The sequence below is a fragment of the Sciurus vulgaris genome, assembly GCF_902686455.1.
Source record: "Sciurus vulgaris genome assembly, chromosome: 3".
NCBI classification, from domain to species: Eukaryota; Metazoa; Chordata; class Mammalia; order Rodentia; family Sciuridae; genus Sciurus; species Sciurus vulgaris.
The window spans coordinates 49865329-49889559 of record NC_136463.1 but is presented as its reverse complement, the minus strand read 5'-3'; the positions used below and the strand labels follow the sequence as shown (position 1 = coordinate 49889559).

Sequence of the window (24231 nt, the reverse complement as noted above, 5' to 3'; positions counted from 1 at the left end):
TTTAGCTAAGTGGATTCCTTGTGAAGAGGAGATGGTTTCTAAACTAAGCAAGTGAGGTTTGTAATTCTGAGGTAGGCAAAGAAAAATATTTGGGAGCATTAATTTTTATTATTATTATTAAAATAATGCTCTAAGTTTAAAAAATATGGTTAATAGTAGAATAATGGACCTTCCACTGCTAATGATTTCCATGTACCAATTCCAGAAGCCTGTGAATATGTTCCTCTATGGCGAAAAAGAGTTTGCAATGTGATCAAACTAAAGATTTTGAGATGTGATTTTTCTGGGTTATCCAGGTGGGGTCTGTATAATCACAAACACCCTTAAAGAATGGACAAGGGAGTCAGGAAGATCAAGAAGGATATGAGACAATGGAAACAGAAGTTGGGGGATGCGATTGCAGGAAGAGGGATTCAGGAATGCTCTAGAACCTAGAAAAGACAATGAAACAGATTGTCCTTCAGAGCCCCTGGGGGCATCGTGGCCCTGCTGATGTTGGTCAAGTGAACCTGTTTCAGGTTTCCAACCTCCAGCACTGCAAGATAATAAGGGTTTGTTGTTTTGAGGCACTAAAACTGTGATCATTTGTTACAGCAGCAACAGGAAATTAATATATAGAGAGAAGACAAAATAAATGGATGTAGGAAAAAAAAAATCCTAAAGAAAAGGAGCAAGGAGAGACAAGACAAACTGGAAATAAGAAACAGAGCCAGAGTTGTGGAGACAGGTGTTGGAGGCTGCAGTGTACCTGGACTGCTGTGTCTCCTGGGAGCCCACAGAATGTAGGACTAGAGAGGAACTGGGAGCGGGAGAGAGTGATGGGCCTAAGGACAGACAGAACAGCAACTCCTTCCTAGTTGGCCCAGCCTGCATCCCTCTCAAAGCAGCTTCTGAGATAAAGGCTTAGAGAGGTGGAAGGGAGGATGAAACCGGGCAAGAGGGATAGCTGATCCCAGCCTGTGTCATTGAGGTGGACACTGCCTGACCAGGTGTGTAGCCGTGTGGGCCCAATGGGAGAAGCTCTTGCTTTGGTCCATGCACAGCATCCATACACTCTTCTGCTCCTCAGATTCATTTGTCTTAACTAGTTGTTCCTTTAGCATTCCACTCATGTTGAGTAATAATGATTTTCACCAAATAATCAAATGCACAACCACTGCGAGTTTTTGAGGGTTGTGTGAGGAAAGCAGGTCAATTGGGAGACAGTCCACCCTGGCTGAGTCATGATGCACAAGGAGTCTAAGAAGGGGCAGAGAAAAATTCAGAAGAAAAAGATGTGTTCACACAGAAGGTAGGAGGTGTCCCCAAATATTTGTTTTTTTTCTATGAACTTTGGTGGCAGTCAGCATGCTGGTGCCCAGCCCTGAGTATTATAACTGTGTGGTTGCCACTATTGGAATCCTGGCTTCCTTCTACTCTACTTTCTCCTGAAGGAATCCTCCCGGGAGAGCTTATGTGACAGGAGAGCAGTGAGCAATCTGCAGACTTTCAGGGAATGCTATTGGACTTAGCATGCCCACTGACATGAGGGGACAGTCCTGATTCCAATTCAGGCACTAGGTGTCCCTTTGTGCCCCCATCCCTTCTCACCATTGTGACATTTTTGTAATTTTATCCTACTCATATCACTAAACAACTCGTGACCAGCAATGGGTGTTATCAAGACAGATGTGAGATTTTGCTCCCAATTCAGATACATGTGTATGTGGTGGAGCAGGGGCCGTGTTTGAGTAAGGTCTTTCTTAAATCTTATTTTGTTTTAGAGATTTCTTGGAATTTTTTAACACATGCCCATGAACACAGGAAAATCCCCAGATGAATGTGGGCACTCCCTACCAGCAGGGATCTTACTTAGACCCCTCTGTATCCTCTTTTTTTTATATATAGGCTTTTAAAGTAGCTTCTATGTCCTCTTTGGTTACTAGGGGTAGGGCTCAGCATCCGTAGATAGGGAAAATGCTAATATTACATGCATTTATTGGTCATTTAGAGAAAAGGCGAAAAGGGAGACCAAAAGGGGATACTCCATGTAGAAATGCAGGATATGAACTACTTTCCTTATAAGAACCACAAATGGGAGAAGTTTTGATCCCCCTCAAAGCCTCACCTATGAAAGTCAGGACTCTTGGGAAGTAGCTGCACTCCCAGGCCCTACTGGGAGCGGTTTTAGGCTCTAGCCTCTGACATTTCAGATTGTGATTTTCAGATTGTGTTGTGACTTTGTATTCTATTGAGGTGGAGACAATGCCATGAATTCACCTGCTTTTTATTTTCCTCTTGCTGGTCATATGGGAAGATTGCACTTCCAGTGTCCCTTGCAGTTGAGTTGAGATCATGTGACTAGTTCTGGCCAAAGAGACATGTGTCCCTTCCAGGTTAAAACAGGGATGAGTGGAAATGAGTTCTCCAGGTTTTCTCATTCCCTGCTGTAGTGACCCTGTGGAGACTTCAGATTACAATATGACAGAGCCTTCAGACACCTGCATCCCTGTGGGTTCAAAGGCCCCCACTTTGGAGAAGTAGCATGGGGAATAAATGAATCTTCACTGGGCAAGACCACTGAGATTTTGAGATTAACTTGTTACTTCAGCATAATCTTACTTATCCAGACTAATACCAAGCAGAGCTCATGTGGTAGTTCTTTTTAAAACTTTTGTCATTTAGTGATGGTGAGTACATTCATGCTCCTCTCTTTTGCTATTTTGAGATATTACATTCACCCTGATAATTCCATGGAACCCCAGAATTTATACCTCCTATCCAACTGTAAGGTCATACCAACTGACAACTGCTTTCCATCTTCCTTTTCCCCTCCTCTCTCCAGCTTCTAATAACCACAATTCTATGTTCAACTTCTGTGAGATCAATTTTTAAAATCTCCATAAATGAGTGAGATTATGCAGTGCTTGTCTTTCTACATCTGGCTTATTTCACTTGACCTAATGTCCTCAAGGTCCATCCATGTTGTCACAAATGACAGTATTTCACGTTTAATGGCTGAAGACTATTCCATTGTATATATGTACCACATCTTTTTATCTATGGGTCTGTTGATGAACATTTATGTTGGTTCCATATATAGAACTATGTGGTAGTTTTGAAGCTTTGAAAAAAATTTTTTTTCTCATTGAAATGTCACACATTTTCTTTTCTTTCCTTTTCAATACAATTTCAAGTGCTTATGCTATGCCAAGACTAGTAATAGTAGTAGAAAGACTCCCTGGAAGGAAAACAAAAGGCAAGAGAAGTAATGCTTTATTGGAGTGTTTTGAGTTTGACATCCTGCAGGGGTTTGAATCAGAGGGTGGAGTAAACGGAGGTTGACTTGGGTTTTGGTCACAGCACTTCAGGGAGGGATGTCTAGGGCAGGACACATTCCGTGGCAAAGATGGCACTTCCGGTCACAGTGGTCTTCTTTCCTTTTGATAGCATCTATGTTGCTACTCTATATAAAACAGAAGAGAACACTTATTGACACCTGACCTGTGTCTTCAGGGCACAGAGGAACAGGTCATATTAGAGAGAATAGTGAGAAAGAGTCCCTTGGTCGGGGTGGCCTAGCACAGATTTAGATTTGGGCATGCATTTTCAGGCAGTCGTGTGGGGGAAACCCACTTTCCCTTCAAGCCTGCACTCTTCTCATTTTTTATTTTCCCTTAATGATCTACTTTCCAGCCCTAAGAGACAGTTTTCCTTTTGTCTGTGCCTCCTGAAGCCCATGTCTGTTGCCATTGGTCATGATGTGTTTTGCCATCCTTCCTTTTTCTTCCAATACCACTTCTGGCCCCGGCCTTTCTGCCCTCCATGCTCCACACATGCCTCTCTCTTGGACGGTCGGTTGCCATTTATCTGTTTTATCATTATTGTTGATAAGAAAGTTGCTCTTTGCTTTCCATGATGACAGCTACCTCATCTGTTTGGTCAGCGTTATCAGGGCTGCCTGTGGGGATGTCTTATTTCACAAAAAAAGGGGTAGTCAAAGATTTTTGGGTGATCATTACTAATTAATTAATTCATTAATGATTATTGAGCACTATTTTAATGCAAATGCATTGTCCTAGAAACTCGGGATATGATGCATAAAAAACAAAACAAAACAAACAAATGAACAAACAAACCAAAACAGGGAACCAGTTCCCTGTTCCAGAGAAGATTACATTCCAGTTGAGGGGTAAGGGCAGATGATCAAAAAGCAATACAGTGGATAATCAGCTATCAGTTAGAGAAGCAGACTATGGATGGAAGTGAGACATGTGATGGAAAGGTAGGGGACTGGGGGTGTCGCTAACTTAATACGGATACTTCCTGAAGACTCATCAAAGTGGTCACAATGGATCTGAAGTTTGAAGGACTAGGGGTGACCTGTCATGGACTATCTGGAGAAGAGTGTTCAAGGCTAAAAGATCTGAAAGTCTATGTGTTCTCACATAATGATTCACTTGGTATTGTTACTTCAGGAACAGGAACTAAGTCCAGTGACAGGAGGAAAAAATTGCACAAAATGAGGTTAGAGAAATTAGAGAACTAACAGAAACAGAGTGAGACCTTTAAGGTGCAGGCTTGGAAGACAACAATCTGCTAAGGGCCAAGGCAGCACCCTCCTCACTGACGGCTGACCTATTCTCACCTCCTGAAGCATTCCTCTGTTGTCCTCCACAGTTCCTCTGTTTCAGAGATCTGCTGGGATCACCATACAGGTGGGACATGTCTTCACTGAGATGCTCTGCCCAGGACCTAGAGAAACATACAAACATCTTCTCCTTCAAAAGGAGCCTGGACTGTGGATCTGGTTGTGTCCTGTACTTAATGCACAACCTTCCTGGACCCGCTTCTTTAGCAGGAAGTCTAAGGATGAAATGGTAAGATGCACACCAAGCCGCCTTCCAGTATCTGACCACAAGACTCACAGAATACACTCAGCAATATTGGTTTCCATTCCTTTCCAAGAAATGGTGAGAGGAAACAATGGGAAAAAAGACACTTGCCATCCCCAGTGGTTTTGAGTGAAATGGACAGAACTCTGAATTCTTTTTCAACACCACTTTATGGAGGAATGACTGATATATATATATATATATATATATGTGTGTGTGTGTGTGTACTTAGTTAATATACACAACTTGGTGAGTTTGGGGATAAGTATACACTGGGAAACCAACTTCTCCATCAAGGTTATAATCATAAATGTGATTTCCCAAAGTTTACTCCTGCCCTATGATTATGATTATGATTACTTTGTTAGGAATATTTAACATGTCTCTTAGCAAATTTTAATATTATACTGTTAACTATGATCACCTTGGTGTACATCAGACCTTCAGAAGTCATTTATCTTGTATGACTGAAACTTTATAATCTTCCATTTCTCCAACCCCTAACCCCCTGCCACCACCATTCCACTCTCTGTTGTCTAAGTGTGACTATTTTAGATTCCATAAATAAGTGAGATCGCACAGTATTTCTTCCCAGGCCCAACTTATTTCACTTAACCTCGTACCTTCTGTGTTCGTCCATGTTATTGCAAATGGTAGTAATCCTTCTTTTTCTTCTTCCTTTTTTAAGGTTGAATAATAATCCACCATAGGTGTAGACCACCTTTTCTTTATCCATTCTTCTATCAAAGGACTTTTGGGTTGCTTCCACATTTGACGATTGTGAATAATGCTGCAATAAATCTTGATGAAATCTAATTGAGAAAAAAGCACTGTGTAGCTAGGATTATTTTCAAACCTGAGGAACAACGCTGCCCGGACTAAAAGAAGATTGAAAATACTGTTGTTATCTGACTCCCAGAATAGCCGGCTCCTCTTCACTTAAACTCTTAAGTAATCTCTAGGCCCTGGAGGTGGGCCTCCTGCAGCCCAGCTCTCTCCATGTCCTTAATCAGGGGACAGCGTATTCTTGAAGGCCCTTTGCCTACAGAAGGAATTGCAACCTTAGCTGGAAGATCTGCCGTGGCCCTGTGTTTGCATCGGTGTTTAATAAACAATGAGGCCAGTTTGGCATTTTATACTCTGCTTCCCTGAATTAATCATGCTTCTCACCACACCCTACTTCCCCACAAAATTGTGGACTTTGAAATAATTGAGTATTTTTCCTGCCTCCAGTTGGACGGCAAGAAGTTAAAATTATTTTTAGAAAACAGTTGCCCAGAGTGAGTGTAATTTGAACAGTGTCTCCACTAAGTTTGTTTTAGCTAGTTCTCACTGCACTTGAATGTGAAAGCAAGCCAAGCCACAGTCAGCTCTGCTCCCATCTGGATCTTTGTATAAAACCTCCTCCCCAGCTCAGTTGTGGGGATGTGCCCCAGGTAATGGCTGGATTTGCATTAACTACTCTGGTTTGATGATTTCTCGTGTGTGGTCATTTGCCTTACATAGATGTCAGTCACTGTATTAGTCCAGATTGTCTGGGAAAAATAGATTAAAATCTATACTATATCATCTAGATCTATACGTTTACCTATCTATCAAGAGGAGATTTATCTTAGGAATTGGATCACTTGGTTATGGAGGCTAAGAAGTTCCACCATCTGCCATCTGCATCTGGAGAATCAATGACAGCCAGTGGGATAACTTGGTCCAAGTTGGAAGGTCTGAGAATTGGCTGTGGGGAGATGGCGTATGTCCTGATCTGAGTCCAAAGGCCTGACAACCCTGAAGGCAGAAGTTCCACAGCCCAGCTGAGACATGCAGAATTCATCTTGCTGCAACTTTTTGTTCTGATTGGACCCTCAGTAATCTAGATGGTGCCAACTCATGTTGGTGAGAGCAGATCTTCACTTGGTCTACTGACTCAATATCAGTCTCTTCCTGAAACACCCTCCTAAACACAGTCAGAAATACTGCTTTTATCTTTTAGTCTGGGTCAAAATGACTCATAAAATTAACCATCCAGTCACTGAATATTGTCATATGCTTAAGTCAGACCTTGTCATGTAAGCAATGAACAGAAATAGAGGTCGAGTCTAGGATGGATCACCTCATGGGGATCTGTGGCCTTCCTGCTCTCTACCTGTGTCCCCTCCCCACATCTATAAATGGAGAAATGACCTCACCATCCTCATGCAGGAATCCAGCTCATGTAAGGCATTGTGAGGATTGAAATCTCAGTTTTGCAAACTCTAAGGTCTCTCTGAATACCAGGTGTTCCTGAGGGTCTTCATAAGGCTCAGGAGTGTGTTTGGTTGCCAGTGGGGTGGCAGAGCTTGCAGGCGTTTGCAGAGAGAGAACATTCCTAACACTTCATTCTATCAGCCACCAGGAGCTAGACAAGAGGAGAGGAGATGTGAAGAGGCACAAGCTGGAGTTGTGAGAGGTGATGGGGAGGAGGTGACAGCTTGTCAGGAGCACAGTCAGGACAAGCATAAAAGCTCCCTGAAATTTCCCAGGTGAAAGCACTTGCTATGTGGTCTGGTCCTGCTACCTCGTTGCCAGGTTGGCATCTCCTTGGCCCCTCTTTCCACCCACTTGGGAAATTGCTGCTTCTCCCCTGCCCAAGTCCAGGTGCTTGAAGGCTCAAAAAGGATGCCAATGTTTGAATCTAAGTGTCCCATGTGCTGAAGGCTTGGTCCCTAGGGTGGTGTTACTGGGAGTTGGTGGAGTCTTTGAGAGGTGGGACCTTCTGGGAGGTTCTTAGGTTATTGGGACTGTGCCCTTCAAGAAGGTTGTAGACTCCAGCTTCTTCTTCTCCTTTATTGTGGCTGCCTGACCATGAGGTGAGCTATTGTGCTCTGCTTCACCCTCCTGCCATGGTGTGCTGCATTGACAAAGGCCCAAAGTAACAGGCCAACTAGTCATGAATTGGAACCTCTAAAATTTCCAGCTAAAATAAACCTTTACTCTTTATAAATTGATTATCTCTGGTATTTTGTTTTAGTGATGGAAAACTGATTAACACAGAGGGGAACTGGCTTCATTCCTAATTAACTTCATCTTTTTATTGTCATGTAGACAAGTATTACATGTGGGAATGGAATATATCCCAGCTTAGGCATGTGGATCTGGATTTTCCTGATCATCCAAAATAGGAGCAAATAATAACATCGCAGATTATAGTGTCTGGGCCCAGAAGACCGTACTGACTTTTCAGGCTGTCAGGGTGAACTGTGCTAGGTCTGTTGTGAGGGTATAATGTGACCATGCACATGCCCTTGGTGAGCCCACAATGAAATTCAGAGGGATGTGGTAGATGAATCATATGTTTTCAGAATTTCAGTTTCCATTTTATAAAGGAGGCAATGAACACGGTTTGTTTGAGCTCACACAATTGGCTAGTGGCAGAGCTAGGAAAAAGCTCCTGGTCTCTTGTTGACCACTCAAAATGCTTCTCTCACTTGTCTATGGCTGAGAAGACAAGGAAAGGAGAATCGGCCCCATCTTTATTGCTGGGATAGAACACAGTGACATAAACATAACTGGGTTAATGTGTCCTGAAAGATTAGAGCTGTCAGGTAAAATGTAAGATGTTCAGTTCAATCAAGTCGGGACATACTTATGCTAAAAATTTATTTGCAGTTTATCTGTAATTCAGATTGAACAGGGCATCTTACAATTTTATTTGCTAAAGCTGGCAACTCTGCAACAGACAAGGCTCACTTGGAACTAATGTAACAAACCAAATTATGGTTACATAGACCTGTCCTGGGTCTCCACTTAGAGGCTAAGTCTCAGGACTTTCTGGGAGTTCTTAGGAGGGCTATAGCTATATCTGCAGCAGTGCCAAATCTCGATATGAAACCAGAACAATTCGATAGCTTATTCCCAGTCTAGATGTTTGCACCGGGTAGACAAAATATTGAGATGCTTGGCAGAACTGCTCAATTGTCTTTGGAAGTCTGGCATCTTGCAGCTGCAACCTTGGAGTTCTCCCTGTGCTGGGACAGTAACTACAACCCAGTTTTCTGATCCGTGATGACCCCACAGCCCCTCTCCCCTCCTTTTCCAATGGGGCCCCAGACATGCTACTAGAATTTTCAAGGATTCAGCTGGAGTCTGGACGTGCTTTGAATTCTGCTCATTTTTTGGCTCCAGATTCACATGTATGTACAGTTGTTTTACTTCAGTCTGCCGATAAAGCTCAGACTCTGCAGACTTCTTTTCCTTAGTTTCTGTTATGCAGAAAATCCAGCAAGAAAATCTGATTCTTCCCCCCCTTCTGAAGAGCACAATGAACTGAAATAAATCCTGTCCATGTTACAACACTCTGACCCCATTAAGAAGATGGATGGAGAGCAAGATTTCAAACAGCACTAGAAGACCCTAGCTGTTCAGGGCTTCTGGAGGAGAGTGCACCCATTAATCCGGTTATTCATTCATTCATTGAACCAAATTTGCTGGCCCCTTTGGGGCACAGGAGAGGAGCGAGGAGCAGTGGGATGAAGTGGCTGGAAACAGGCTCTGTGGTCTCCAGCCTGTTGCTATTCTGGGATCCGTCACCTAGTGGTTGTATAACCTTGGCCAGTTCATCTCTCCGTATCACCGTTTGTTTGTTCATCTGTTAAATAGGATTAATAACAGTTCCTACTTCATAGGTTGCTGGGAGGATGAAATGAGGTTTTGTGTCACTGCTTAAGAACGTCTGACATTTAGTAGGTACTTATAAATGTCAGCGATTGTGTTGGACACATGGCTGTGGCAGGGCTTTGATCTTCCAGAAGGTAGGCTCCTGTCCCCAAAGGTAACATTCTGAGTTATTGTTTGGCAAAGTTGGTTGTGAGTCATGACTGAAGTCTTGTCCTGGGTCTTCAAACTACTTGTCTCATTCTTCCTGACTTAGCCATTGGTCTAGGAATGGCCCTGATCCCTAGTCCTGACTAAATAGATACAAATGGAATTTCTGGAAAATCTTTTGCTTTCCTGATTTAAACAGCATGGGGGGAAGAGAAGACTTTTGACCTGGAACATGGTTATGAAGACTGGAGGTACAGCAGTCATTTTGTGACCCTGCAACCACAGCACACAGACAAAGGCCAATGTGCTAAATGTAGTGAAAAGAAAGAGAGAAAGAACCCAGATCTCTAAGATGTGTGTTTGAATAACTCCACTAGCTGGTCTAATTCTAAGACTTATTAAGTGATGAAAATTGACATATATCTTTTAAGCCACTGTAATCGTATTTTGTTTTATCACCTGCATCTAAAATGGATTTTTCATCAATACCACCAAATAAACAAAAAGACAATCTCCTTCCCCAAAGAAATCATAGTCAAGTAGAGGGAAAAAAAATACAACATGTTCTAGTACACCAAAATGAATTAGCTAAGTAGATGGTGCTACGTGTACACAGAACAGGAACAATTAGCAGGTGATGGGAGTATTTTAATGGATTAAAAAGGACACAGCTCTGCCCCTTTAGATTTCTTGACCTCCATGCATGACCTGTTGCTCATCATCTGGTTCTCAGCAAGAGAAGGACAAACAGAGTCCCCCAGCTCAATGACAGAGCCTGGTCAGCTCATTTGTGTTCCCCAGCTCAGTGCTAAGCAGCTTCCTCTGTCCTCCTCTTGGTCCAGCTCTCGGGACACAGGCCCTCACTGTGTGGCCTGGATCTTGCTGCTTCATTCTTGTTCCCTTTACACTCAAGTGTGGCTCATCTGCTTTCCATCTGTTCCTGCTGCCTCCATCCAACCCACAGCTGCTGGTGGTAGAACTCCTGGTCTGCGCTTGATTTGGATACAAGACAGAGGACAAAGGGCTGCTAGTGGGAAGAGGAACAGTCAGAGGCCAAGGGTATCACGCAAAGCCTCCTTGATGCAGGGATAAACAGAGAAGCTGGTTGGGGAGGGGACCAGGAGTAGGGGAGGATCTGGAGCGTGAATCAAGGGGTGAATCTGGAGAGGCTGAAGAGGTTGCTGGAGCGAGGGCTTGCCTGCTAACTAGGAGTCCAGACTTGGCCTACCTCGTAGCAGGGAGCCCCCTGGATTCTTGAAGCCAGAATGGGTGATCCTGGGAGGTTCCTCTGATATCTGGGGGTAGGCTAGTTTAAAATATTACTGACTAAAGAATCAAGGAAATTATTCAAAGAATTTGTGATCATGAAAAACACGAGTCTTCCAAAAAATGTCAGAGGCATACATTTTTAAATATTTAAATCTTTTCAATCATTTTTTTAATCACCATGTAGTAATGGAACATATTTAAGGGGTCTGGTGCAATATTTTAATACATGTGTACAATTAGGATAGCGAGCTTATCTATCACCACAGATGGTCACCGTTTCTTTGTTTGGGGAGCATTCAAGATCCTTGGTACTGCTTATTTTGAAATATAGAGTTAAATATTGTCAGCCATAGTTACCCTACTGTGCTTATGAATGTTAGAAATCATCTCTCCTATCCAGTGGCACCCCTGCACCCATGAACCATCCTCTCTCAATCCTCTCCCCCACCCTTCCCAGTCTCAGATGCATAATTGACCACTTAAAGTTCAATACAGACACTAAGCTACTACAGCATAAGCCCTGCTAGTGGAATTTATCAGCAAGGTTTTGCTGAAAATAACTGGTTAAAAAGTGAAAACTTCAATCAGGTAATGTTTTAGCTACCCGATTTATTTTTTAATCACTCCATCAGGAACTGGTTTGTATGTTTTAAAGATGTGACCTATAAGAAGACATCTTTCTGGATTGACCTGTTTCTTTAAAAGAACGTCATTTCAAATGAAAGTCTTAGAGATGGTGGTTTATATGAGAATTAAATTTTTTTAAGAGTTACTATGTATCAGGCACTGGTTTAAGAGTTTTACATATAGTAACTCAATCATCTGAGAAATTCTGTGAGGTTGGTACTGTTTTGGGTCCCATCTTACAGATGGGAGGGATGAGGCTCAAAAAGTCTAGGGAGAATTCACAATAGCTTCAAAACCAAACCAAAACAAAACTTGGGAATCAATCTAACAAAAGAGTTGAAGGACCTTTAAACTGAAAACTGTAGAACACTAAAGAAACAAATTATCAATAATGGAAAGACCTCCCATATTCTTGGATAGGCAGAATTAATATTGTCAAATGGCCAAACTACCAAAAGTGCTATACAAATTCAGTGCAATTCCCAACAAAATTCCAATGACATTCTTCACAGAAATATAAAAAGCTGTCATGAAATTCATTTGGAAAAATAAGAGACTAAGAATAACTAAAAGCATTCCTTGGCAAAGAAAACAAAGCAGAAGACATCAGAGTACCAACTTTAAATTATACTACAGAGCTATAGTAACAAAAACAGCATGGCACTGGCACCAAAACAGGCATGAAAACTAATAGAATAGAATAGAAGACAGAGAGACAAACCCATATAAATATAGTTATCTCATGCTAGACAAAAGTCCCAAAAATATATGTTGGAGAAAAGATAGCCTCTTTGCTGGGAAAACTAGAAATTCATATGTTGCAGAATGAAATCGAACCACTATCTCTCACCCTGCAGAAAACTCAACTCAGAGTGGACCAAAGACCTGGGAATTAGACCAGAGACCCTGTATCTGCTAGAAGAAAATATAAGACCAAAACTCCAACGTGTTGGCTTAGGAACTGACTTCCTTAACAAGACTCCTAAAGCACAAGAAGTAAAATAAAAAATCAATAACTGGGATGGCATCAAATTAAAAAACTTCTTCACAGCAAAGGATGCAATCAAGTGCATGAAGAGAGCCTACAGAATGGAAGAAAAATCTTTGCCACCTACCTGCTCCTCAGACAGGGCATTAATATCCAGGATATACAAAGAGCTCAAAGAACCTAACACACACACATACAAAAACAAAACAAACAAACACCAAATAACCCAATAAATAGATGGACAAAGGAATTCAATAGACATTTCTCAAAAGAAATGTTCAAGATGTTTAGCAATTAGAGAAATGCAAATTAAAACCATAATGGGGATGGGTGGGGTGGGGGGTAAGAGAAGAAGGGGGGGACTTTAGATTATGTAGAGGGAAATGAGAGTGGGGAGGGGCGGGGGTATGAAGATGGTGGACTGAGACAGACACCATTACCCCGTGCACATGCATGAGTACATGAATGGTGTGAATCTACATCTTATACAACCATAGAAATGAAAATTGTAACCCATTTGTGTACAGAGAATCAAAATGCAGTCTGAAAAAAAAATAAGGGGCTGGGGAGATGGCTCAGTCGGTAGAGTGCTTGCCTTGTATGCATAAGGCCCTGGGTTCAATCCCCAGCATCCCCCCACAAAAAAAAAAAAAAAACTATCCTGAGATTTCAACTCATTCTATTCAGAAAGGCAATGATCAAGAATGCAACTAACAATTAATGTTGGCGAGGATGTGGAGAAAAGGGTACACTCATACATTGCTGGTGGGACTGCAAATTAGTACAACTGCTCTGGAAAGCAGAATGGAGATTCCTCAAAAATGAGGAATGAAATCACCATATTCCACTCCTTGGTATATATTCAAAGGATTCAAAATCAGCATACTAGAGTGATGCATCCATATCAATGTTTATAGCAGTTCAATTCACAATAGCTAAACTTTGGAACCCACCTAGATGCCCTTCAACAGACAAATGGATACAGAAAATGTATATATACACAATGGAATATTACTCAGCCATAAAGAAGAATGACTTTATGGTATTGGCAGTAAATGGATGGAACTGGAGACTATCATGCTAAGTGAAATAAGCCAGATCCAAAAAGTCAAAAATTGAATGGTTTCTCTGATGTGTGGAAGCTAAAGCAAAACAAGGGGGTGGGGAGAGGATTTAAAAAAAAGGCTAGGGAGAGTGCTCAGCATTATGCAACTGTTAAATGGTGAAGACAGCATTTGGAACCAGGCTAGAGATTGTGACCATTACTCTATACAACCTCTCATTTTTTTTTTAAGTCAAATGCCTAAGAGTATGACTAAGTCCCTAGGGTTTATGACAGTCATGCCAAAGTCTAGATGTTGCCCAGAGGTTAAACAGAGTGGAGTATTAATGGAAAAGTTGTCCATCTTCTCATCCTGCTATTACTGGTCTGGTGCTGGATTTCCACTTAGGGTGCAAGGAGAGCCTGGTCCTATTGATGAGAGTTGACCTGGGGAGCTTGCGGGGCAGTCAGAGTCCAGTGCGAGTGACTTCCACTCTTGGAAGCTGTCAAAATATATGATGAAGAATCTCATCACCTCGGCTTAAACAAACAATCGAGGGAAGGGCACTCATCCAAAGGGGACATCGTACAACACTTGGTAGAGTTTTCTGAAACAGCAGGAAAGCATGTCGGACTGGAATCGTAGCTTAAGCTTTTTGTACATAGCTGTAAATCACATCTCAGAAAGATACAAAAAAATATCTAATTTGACATTCAAGTAATCTTTGAAAGTTTTAGGGTCAATAGGGGATGTTTGATGAGAGATAAGGGAGCCCACTGTAATGGAAGAAGGGATGGACACCTCAAGGCAGAAAGCTTTAGGGAATGTTGCCGAAGGAGGTCCTATGAAGGGTCATGATACACCACCTGTAAGAGGAAATGTACAGTGATTGCATTCTAATGTGGAAATTATGTCTTTTAGGCAGGTAGTGCAAACTTTACGAGAGTAAACCACAGGAGAAAGATTCTTTTTCACCATGGGTGAACATAGGGGAATTTCTTTAGGGGCGAGGTATCACACTGCATGCCTAGAAGAGAGGGACCGGTGTATCCAGTTACATTCCAGTCAAAGGACCCTGAATCATTGTTCCTGTGGTCTGAGCTTGCTGTGCTGGCTGCATGCGTTATTAAAATGAAGTGTTGTTAAGAGTTTTGTTCGTCAAACAAGCAGCGTCATCTGAAATCCACACCTGCAGAGCTATGCATTAATTCTATTATTACCTTTTAAGGAGGAAAAATTGGAAGGAAGGAAGGTCTAAAGAATATCTGTATTGTTATAAGGACAGAACTTAAAGTCAGGCTGAAAAGATCCCAGCTTCCAACAGGAAACGTGTTCTCAATCTGCAATTCACCCCAGTGTTAATCTTTTCCATTTGCTTCCCAAGACCAACGTGGCAGGTATGAATACTATTCCAGGAATGCCGAGCCTCCCCACCTGGGAGGAGCGGGGGTTAAATATTCTATCTCAGATAGAACTGGGGTTCCCTCACCTTCCTCATACTCTCCATGACGCAGTTTTCTGACTCTTCCAAGGACTTTGTTGGTAGGGTCTCTGGTTTTTGGTCCAACCTTGTTACTGTGAAAGTAACAAGTGCTAGATAAAGTAACTAAAGTGGTCCCTTGATATTTGATAGCTTTGCATGTTTTTTAGGAGAATTTTGCTGAAACTGGGACTTTAGTCTGTGGGGCTCAGTTCCTCAGTGTGTAAGACTCAGCCATTTATGGCAAGGTGACCTCTCTTCAAACACCTTGATGGAATGCTGGGCATGGTGGTGTACACCTGTGATCCCAGCCACGTGGCAGGTTGAGGAAGCAGGATCACAAGTTCCAGGCCAACCTTAGTGAGATCCTGTCTCAAATAAAAATGAAAAGGCTGGGGCAATAGCTCAGTGGTAGGGAGCTTGCTAGCATGCACAAGGCCCTGGGTTCTATCCCCTGCACCCACCCCACAATATGTACTCTTTCGATCACTGGTCTGGAGATGATTGGCTGTATTAAACAAACAAATAAACAAATCCAACAACAATATGAAGCAAACCAAAAACCAAAAATTTTTGGAAAATTAAAAATTCCAACTGTTATGGAAACCTAAAATTGATTTGTATCAAAGATTTTAGCTAATCATTAGTTAATGAAAGAACCAATAAAATGACAAAACCAGTTCAAAGGAGAATTCAAAGAACACACACATCAGTAATACTAATACAGATTTTCTAATAGATGCTAAACTGGTAGTTATGATTTAGATGTGAGATGTTCCCCCAAAAGCTTGTGTGTGAGGCAATGCAGGAACATTCACAGGTGAAATGGTCGGGTTATGGTAGCCTTAACCTAATCAGTGGATTAATTCACTGATATGGATTAGCTGGGTGGTAACTGTAGCGAGCTGTGGCTGGAGGAAGTAGGTCACTGGAGGTATGCCTTTGGGGTATATATGTTTTCCCCTCTCTCCGTTTGCCATGCCCTGAGCTGCTTTCCTCCATCATGCTCTTCTGCCATGACATTCTATCTTAATTTGAGCCTGGAGATATGGAATTGGCTGAGACCATGAACTGAAACCATGAGCCAAAATAAAATTTTCTTCCTTTATGTTGTTCTCGTCAGCTCTTTCGGTCACAGTGATGAAAAATAAATGAAAAATGTTCAACATCCTTAGCAATCAGGGAAATACAAACCAAAACTACACTGAGATTTCATCTTGCTCCAGTGAGAATGGCAATGATCAAGAACACAAATAACAACTGCTGGCAAGGATATAGGGGAAAGTACACTTGTACCTTTACCAATTAGTATAACCACTTTGGAAAGCAGTGTGGAGATTCCTTAAAGAACTATGACAGGAATCAACATATGACCCAGCTCTCTCACTTCCAGGTATTTATTCCAAATAACTAAAATCAGCGTATTATAGCGATACATGCATACTGAAGTTCATAGCAGCACAACTCACAATAGCCAAGTTATGGAGCCAGCCTATGTGTCCACCAACAGACAAATGGAGAAAGAAAATGGGATATGTATACACAATGGAGTTTTACTCAGTCATAAAGAAGAATGAAATGATGTCATTTTCTGGTAAATGGATGGAACTGGAGAACATCATGCTAAGTGAAATTAGCCAGTCTCAGAAAGTCAAGGGTTGAATGTTTTCTGTCATATGTGGCAGCTGAAGAGAAAGAGAGGTTTGGGAGAAGGAATTAAGAAAAAGCAGGATCTTGGGCTGAAACTGTAGCTTAGTGGTAGAGCGCTTGCCTGGCATGTGTGAGGCACTGGGTTCGATCCTCAGCACCACATAAAAATAAATAAATAAAGATATTGTGTCCATCTACAACTAAAAACAAAGAAAGAAAAAGGAAGATCTCACAAAAATATAAAGGGAGACCAATATAGAGGTGGAAGGAAATTTAGGGGAAGAGGGCATGGAGAACAAAATCTACCAAATTATGCTACAATCATGCCACGAGGAATCCTGCTTTTCTGGTGTTGGCGTGCTGTTTATGTGGTTTTCTCTGTGGAGGAAGATTGTAAACGTAAAACTCCATTGTGTATACATATCTCATTTTCTTTCTCCATTTGTCTGTTGGTGGACACATAGGCTGGCTCCCTAACTTGGCTATTGTGAGTGTGGTAGGATTTGTGAAGTCCAACATGAAAACCCACAAATGGGCATAACAAGGTATATCTTGAAACATGAGCTTGGACTTTATTGGAGCAAAGGACCCTGGATTCCAGGAGCAGATCCTTTGGTACTTAGAGTAGGTTCAGATGGTGGGCCATTAAATCTTGACTTCTCTTAGAAGCTCTTTTTGGAAGATACTCTAGTTCAGGTATGGAGAGGCAAACTTAATCTCTAGGAGAAATGGCAGACTGTGTTTTCCACGCCCATCCACCATGGCCCAAACTATTTCTGCCAACTGCCACACAAGATTTGGTTATGCAATCCACAACGAGTTTCTCTTATCTTAAGAATAACAACCATTTTATACCACTAGACTGGTGGAATAGGTACTCTTGGATATTCAGGGAAAGGAAAATCATCAAAGGATTTCAAATTTGTGTGGGACCAGAGTTCAAAGTCATCTCCATCTCTTCACACTTTGAGAACATGAAACTAGGGTTAAGCAAGTCAAAATGAAATATCCACAAGGAAAACCAATGATGAAACTGGGACTGGAACCTCCATTTTCTTACTCCTGATGTGGAGCTTTCTCCATAGGCTGCACTATCCTTACTTTGTCCCAGTAGACACAGAGGCCATAAAGATGGTCCAAGAAAGGGCAATACACAATATGATGGAGTTTAAACATCCTAACACCAGGGAGATTTTATGACTTGCCTGTGCACCCCACTGCGGATACATGGTTGCCACAGAACCTGACCGGGTCACATTACTCATAAAGGGACTGAACCTGCAAATCTCCATCAACTGCACTTTGCAAATCCCCAGGGAAAGCAAAGACATATTTGGAGGAATTGCTTTATCTCTTCAATCTACTTCTGAAGTAATCCTGAACTTTCAGAGCGCCGCCAAGGGCTGGGATCCTTGCCAGTCCATATACACGCTGTCCATCTGTAGGGGATAGACTCGAATTCAGGCTAAATGGAGATTCCCTCTTTTGGCTGCTGTGTGCTGTCTCTGACTGTGTATCTTGAAGCAGGATCCACATTCTTGGCAGGTCAGCTGTGAAACGTGTTTGACGTTGGTGGAAAAGGGCAGTTCTTGGACCTGGGAGCCTTACTGCTTGTGTCTGTCTGCACTCCTGAGGAACCCTTTTGTAGAAGCCAACTTTTGGAGAGTCTGTTTGGCTCTATCTTTGACACTGATGGAGCAGGATAGGCTGACTCAGGGTTTGGAAAGGTCCCTTCCCCTGACTTTGTGTGGAACACATACAAACCCGCCTATGTGAAAATGAGTATGTTCAATGTCCATTGGAGTTCTTTCAAGAAGAGTTATTATGGGAAATGCAAAATTAAATTAAGGTTATCTATGATCTTATATTATAGGATGACAATTTAATTAACAGAAGGCCATTTATTCTCTTCTCAATGTCTAGGACCCAGGCTTGTTGATTAGTTTTTACTACATTTTATGTCTGTGGAATTGAACTACAGTGTGACAAATTTTAGACCCCAATTTCTGGGTTCCTGGCAACAATCCCAAATCAGATATAATTTTCCCTTTTGCACCGATTGCTTTTATGATTTGTGTTGGTCCATCTGGAGTCATCTTAAATTTCTGTTCATAAGGTAAATACCTACCTCGGATTGGAAGTACCCAGTTATATACAGATGCATACCCAGAAGACACAAAGCTAAAAAAAAGTGCTGTTTCCTAAGATTGTATCTATGCTGTATAAAATCTGTTCATTCCTAGTGATCCTTTGGGGACATTCTCAGATTATGCCCTCATCTCATCCTCTGGCTCTGGCTGAGACAGGTTGACTAATGGGGCACACTGCTGTGCTGAGATATGGAAGAGATAGGCAGAGACTTCAGCACATAAAGAAAAGCAACTTCGTCAGCAAACTCTGCAAAGTGGAGTGCAGAAGAGAAAGGCAGGCGATTAACCACAAGCTTCTCCTGACGGACATTTGGTGTCATTCAGATGAGCTGTACCAAACTGGTTGGCTCCAAATCTTATCCTTTTCCCCTGCCCGGCAGTGCTGTGAACATGTTCCAATAACATCCTAACTACAGTGCCTTCCAGAAGAAATGCATCAAGCGAGTGGCATAGGGAACACTGGAAAAGGGCAGAGAAATGAAGTCCTCCCCAGGCAAAGCTTCCGCTGAGCCCTCTGGAACCTTTCATCAGCCCTAAAAGTGTAGGAAATTTCCCCTGTTCAGGGAGCTTATGTATTAGTTTACTTATTCAACAATATTTAAATAAAACTAAAAATCAGCAAGGTTTAAAAGTTCTTCTAAACAATTTAGTAACTGTTCTATGTGGTAATTTTTTTGTATTAAGTATATAAACGCAAATGAAAGGACTGGTGATTGACAGGTACATTTGTATGCTAAGGTAAAATAAAAAGATTTAAGGCAAGAATGTTTTATTTTTTAAATTGATTCTCCCATCATTGATCTCTTAATCAACTAGCAGTCCTGATCCATCAAATTAGAGAGCTTGGATTGTTTGTGTGTTTTACTCCCAATATCTCAGAAGAAAGCCACCTCTTAGCACAAGCTCTATAAAACTTGGTTTTCTTTTTTATAAAATGAGAATATATTGTGTTGTGCTGTGAAAATTCAATTGGATAATATTTGTGTAAGTGCCTAGTATGGTACCTGGCATATAGTAGGTGCTAAAGAAGTATTACTTAAATCAGAAAATGTAGATGGTTATAGGAAGAATTATATTAGTTTCCTCTAAGTTGCTAAGGATACATAATTTACAGAGCTGCTGAGCTACTAAGTATGTGTCAATGTGCTGGCTCCACGTGGCTGCATGGGTCTGTACTGCAATGGGTCCACATAATTTTTTAAAGCATTCTTATGCATTACTTGCAGAATCAGAAAAGGGAGCATTTTTAGGGAAGACCCCATTATTTAGTGAAACTGATTAGTAAAACCTCATTGTCTTATAATCTTTACACTTTCTGCCATATTAAATGTCCATTTGTAAAGACAGTAGCTCACCATATGTATCACCACGGTTCCCAAGCTTATCAGTTTCTGTGGGTAGTGGCTATGTATTTGACACAGTTTAGAGAACTACTTTTCATTTTCCCCTTTATTCACAACTTAAGATAGACTTTCCACATGATCACAAGTTGATAAAGAACAAATAGACACTATATTATAACTTGGCTAGGAATTGATTTTGATATAATGACAAAATCTAAGTGTTTAGAACTGGTCTATTCACTGACCTGAACTCAGTGGATCTCAAATGTTGTGTTCATCTGCCTTTTTTTTTTTTTTTTTTTACTGATCAAAACACCTGGCAAGAACAATTTAGGAAAGAGAAAATATTTTATGCATGGTTTTAGAGGTTCAATTCATGATTAGTTGACTCCACATTGTTCTGGGTCCTAGGTGAAGCAGAACACCAAGGTGGAGAAGCTCTGCTCAGTTCACGGCAGCCAGGAAACAGAGAGAAGGAAGGCGAAGAACTGCCCGGGAGATTCACCCTTCCAGGGCACGCCCCCAGGGAACCACAGTCTCCAGCCATGCCCCACCTGGCTACAATTACCATTCAGTTAGTCTGTTCAAACTAGGTTACAGCTTTCACAACCCAATCATTTTACCTCCAAACATTTCTCAATTAACATAGGAGCTTTTGGGGGAACACCTTATATTCAAACCACAACGAATGCAAATAATAGTGCTCCTAATAGTGTCTTCTTTCCCATTCCCAATCTCATTTTTTTGTTCTTTAAAGAATCTTAAGTAGGTATCCTGATTTTCTGGCTACTTAAGGCTGTCAAAATGAAATCCAAGGACTTCCGTTATAGCCTTGATGGACTAACAAGTTCCAGACTTATCCTTCTATCAGGAAAAACCCAAAGGTAGGACAAGATACAAAAGACTGTGGCTTTTGGACATTGGTCATCAGGTATCAGAGAACAGGGTTTATGAGAGGGGGAAACAAAGGAGCTGAGCACTGTGATTTGACTGAGTGCATTGCCCAGAGAGCGCTTCCAGGCTGTGGTGGAGACTCCAGGCAGAGCTGACGGGCTCCTCAGACTGAGGAGACAGAGCTGGGAGTGTGAAAACATCAAGGCCACTGTATATTTCAGGGCACATTTATGAGCAAAGAGAGTGCTTACAGAGAGAAAGCTCCAGAGGTCTGCCTTAAAGAGTCCTGCTTGAGTCTTGAGTGAGGGCTGAGCAATTCTCAGATATGAAGAAATGTCCCCAAAGCTGCGGGAAAATAAACATCCTAAACATTTGGCAGAAACAAATTTATGTGTTCTGCATTGGAAGGGGGGTATTAGAGATGAAAAGGGAGAAACAGGAAGATCAGGAGCCCCAGGAAGCAACAGGACATGGGTGAGGAACTGGGTTGTAGAGGGCTTGTCTCTGGGTAGAATGGATATTGAGTATTGCATTTTTAAAAGTACAGCTTTAAACTGGAGTACAACATACACATAGAAATAGCCACAAATCATTACAGGCTCGTTGAGTTTTCACTAACACACTTGTGCACATTAAATAAAAAAACCAGAGAGCTCCCGGAAGCTTCTTTGGTGTCTCTCCTCCTAATTAACAACTCCCAGGTCCCAGGGCATCACATGCTCATCTCCAACACCACCACCATCCCTGTCACCATCACCCCACCAATACCGCCACTACCATCACCGCCACTGTCACCGTCCCAACCAGCCCTATTCTGCAGCTAGGTACATTTACAACTCTCTCTCTAGCTGCTGCTGCTTCTCTATCGGATACTGCAGGACCAGTTATGGGCTTTATGCCATGTGGCAAATGTCCAAATGCCGGCTGTCTTGGGGGTGCTGTTTGAATTCTCTGGAAGACCCTGTGGGGTCTCCCTGCTGCCCAATTCCCTGACTCTGGACTGATGTCCATTCTTTGTCAGATCCATTATGAAAGTCTGTTCTCCTGGCAGGCAGCCCTCTTGGTGGGGTACCGGAAAGATGGCTCAAGCCCAGCTACATTCCACAGTGTCCGCTTGACCCATGGGAAACTTATGCATTCTGGCCATGCCAAGCGGTGGACTGAAGGCTGCTCCACAATCCCCCTCTGAACTCCCATGTCCCTCCAGTTCTCTTTCCTCCTGTTAGCAGTCTGCTAAGGACAGAAATCTCCAACTGGAGAATGCAATGCTAGTCGCTCTTCCTGCAGGCAACCTGTTGTTACTCTAAGAGATTATCTTGGAACCCCACCTCTGCACTTTGGGAGGAAAGGGGAGAGCTATTACTTATCATGAAGCTGATGGAAGCCCGTGTCCTTTTCTCCATGTCACTCTCTTTTTATAAAGGGGGACATGGTAGGGAGTATCTGGAGCCTGACCACTGTTTTAAGTTAAGATATCTGATTTGTTTTATTGAGGTCTGATAAGACATTCAGACAGGGACATGACTGCCATGAAAGAAGTTTCTCATACTCACAGATCCTTGGAATCAAGAAGGAAGTCTTACCATGTGGGATCTGTCAGATTTCTTTTGCTGTGAAAAAATACCTGACAGATCGACTTAAAAGACAAAGGTTTATTTTGGCTCATGGTTTCAGTCAATGGTTGCCTGGCACTAATTGCTTTGTACCTGTGGTGAGGCAGAGCATCATGGTGGGGAGCACATAGTGGAGCAGAATTGCTTACCTCATGGTGACTGGGAAGCAGAGAGAGAAGAGACAGAGAGAAAGGATGGAATGCCAGGATCCCAATATCCCTTCCAGGGCATTATCCTACTGATCTAACCTCTTTCCCCTGCACCCCATCTCCTAAAGTTCCTACCACCTCCCAATAGTGCCATAGGCTGCATATGGCCTTTGGGGGACATTTCAGGTACAAACTGTAGGATAAGGCCACATGGGGGAAATGCCAGGGTCAGTCAAGAGGCAGAGGAAGTGAGGGAAAAATGCAGGCAAGAGGCGCAGGCAAGCAGGGGTAAGCAGGCTTAGGACTGGCAAGTCTGAATTCCTTCAGCAGGCTCTCGGACAAAGGAACTGTCCCTAATTGTGGCTTATGGGGTAATTAGGACAGGGAAATAGTGACCGGGAGTGTGAAAGCCAGATAGAGAAGGGGGTTGGAGTTGTGGGCTCAGACTTGGTTGTAGGCATTTGGAAAATATGATCAGGTGAGTCACTTGCTGTATCTATACGTTAGCTAATCCTGGAAGAGATATTTTCTTCAGGATCAGTGGAGCCTCAAGATATGAAAGTATCAAAATATAGGAAACAGATGAGATGACTAATTAAGTCAGATTGATTGCCTCATAGTGAGCTCTGAGGTGGGTTTCTGGTTGTTGTTGATTCCTTTTAGAATATATAATGTTTTTTACCTCTTTGTCTCCAGCTTTGGGTTCTGTTGTCACTTCTGAAACAATGGGAAGTATCCCAACAGTCTGCTACCTAGTGGTCAGTGGAAAGCATGTTACATATCATATTACATAACCTTCATATTAGAAATTGATGTAAAAGATCCTGAAATGGACTATGCTGTTGACTGGGGCTTGGTGTGAAGATTCTTTGGTTGCAAACAATGACATGCCACTGGCTGAGTTCAACAAAACTGGAATCTGTTAAATGGTGGAATTCCAACTGTTAGGTGTCTGAAAGGGCAGATTGTACAATTGGCACCCAGTTGCCCCAGCATTTTCTAGATGCAGGAGTCAGAGTCTAAGAAGGGGAATTCTTGGTCAGAGCTTGGAGTGGGGGGATTTTGACTGACAATTTCATCAAGAATACTTCATAATGAAAAGGTGTGGCTTCCCCAAAGAAAATGGGGGCTAGTGCCAAAAGCAGAGGGCATGAATTATGAGCAGGCACAAAATAATTCACTGCAGGCAGACAAGTCACAAAGAGCACAGACCTGGCTTCATAAAAGCTATTTATTACTCTGACCAAAATTTCTATCCATTCCCATTGTCTTTCCTATAACACAGAGGGAAACAATACCAACCTTACCATGTTATCCAGAGCAGTAACAAAAAGTGCTGTAAAAAAGAAAAAAA

At 42.1% G+C, this 24231-nt stretch overlaps 1 long non-coding RNA gene across 2 annotated transcripts; it reads right to left on the bottom strand.

Annotated features, from left to right (window-relative positions):
- Positions 1–3246: 3246 nt before the first annotated feature.
- Positions 3247–5692, bottom strand: LOC306658043. Of its 2 annotated transcripts, none has more exons than XR_013762945.1 (3): positions 5498–5692; positions 4546–4734; positions 3247–3445 (listed from the first exon to the last, which is right to left on the bottom strand). It is a non-coding gene; the product is annotated as an uncharacterized lncRNA (long non-coding RNA). The 2 variants fall into 2 exon arrangements; XR_013762946.1 differs by having other exon boundaries at positions 4618–4734.
- Between the last annotated feature and the right edge of the window lie 18539 nt (positions 5693–24231).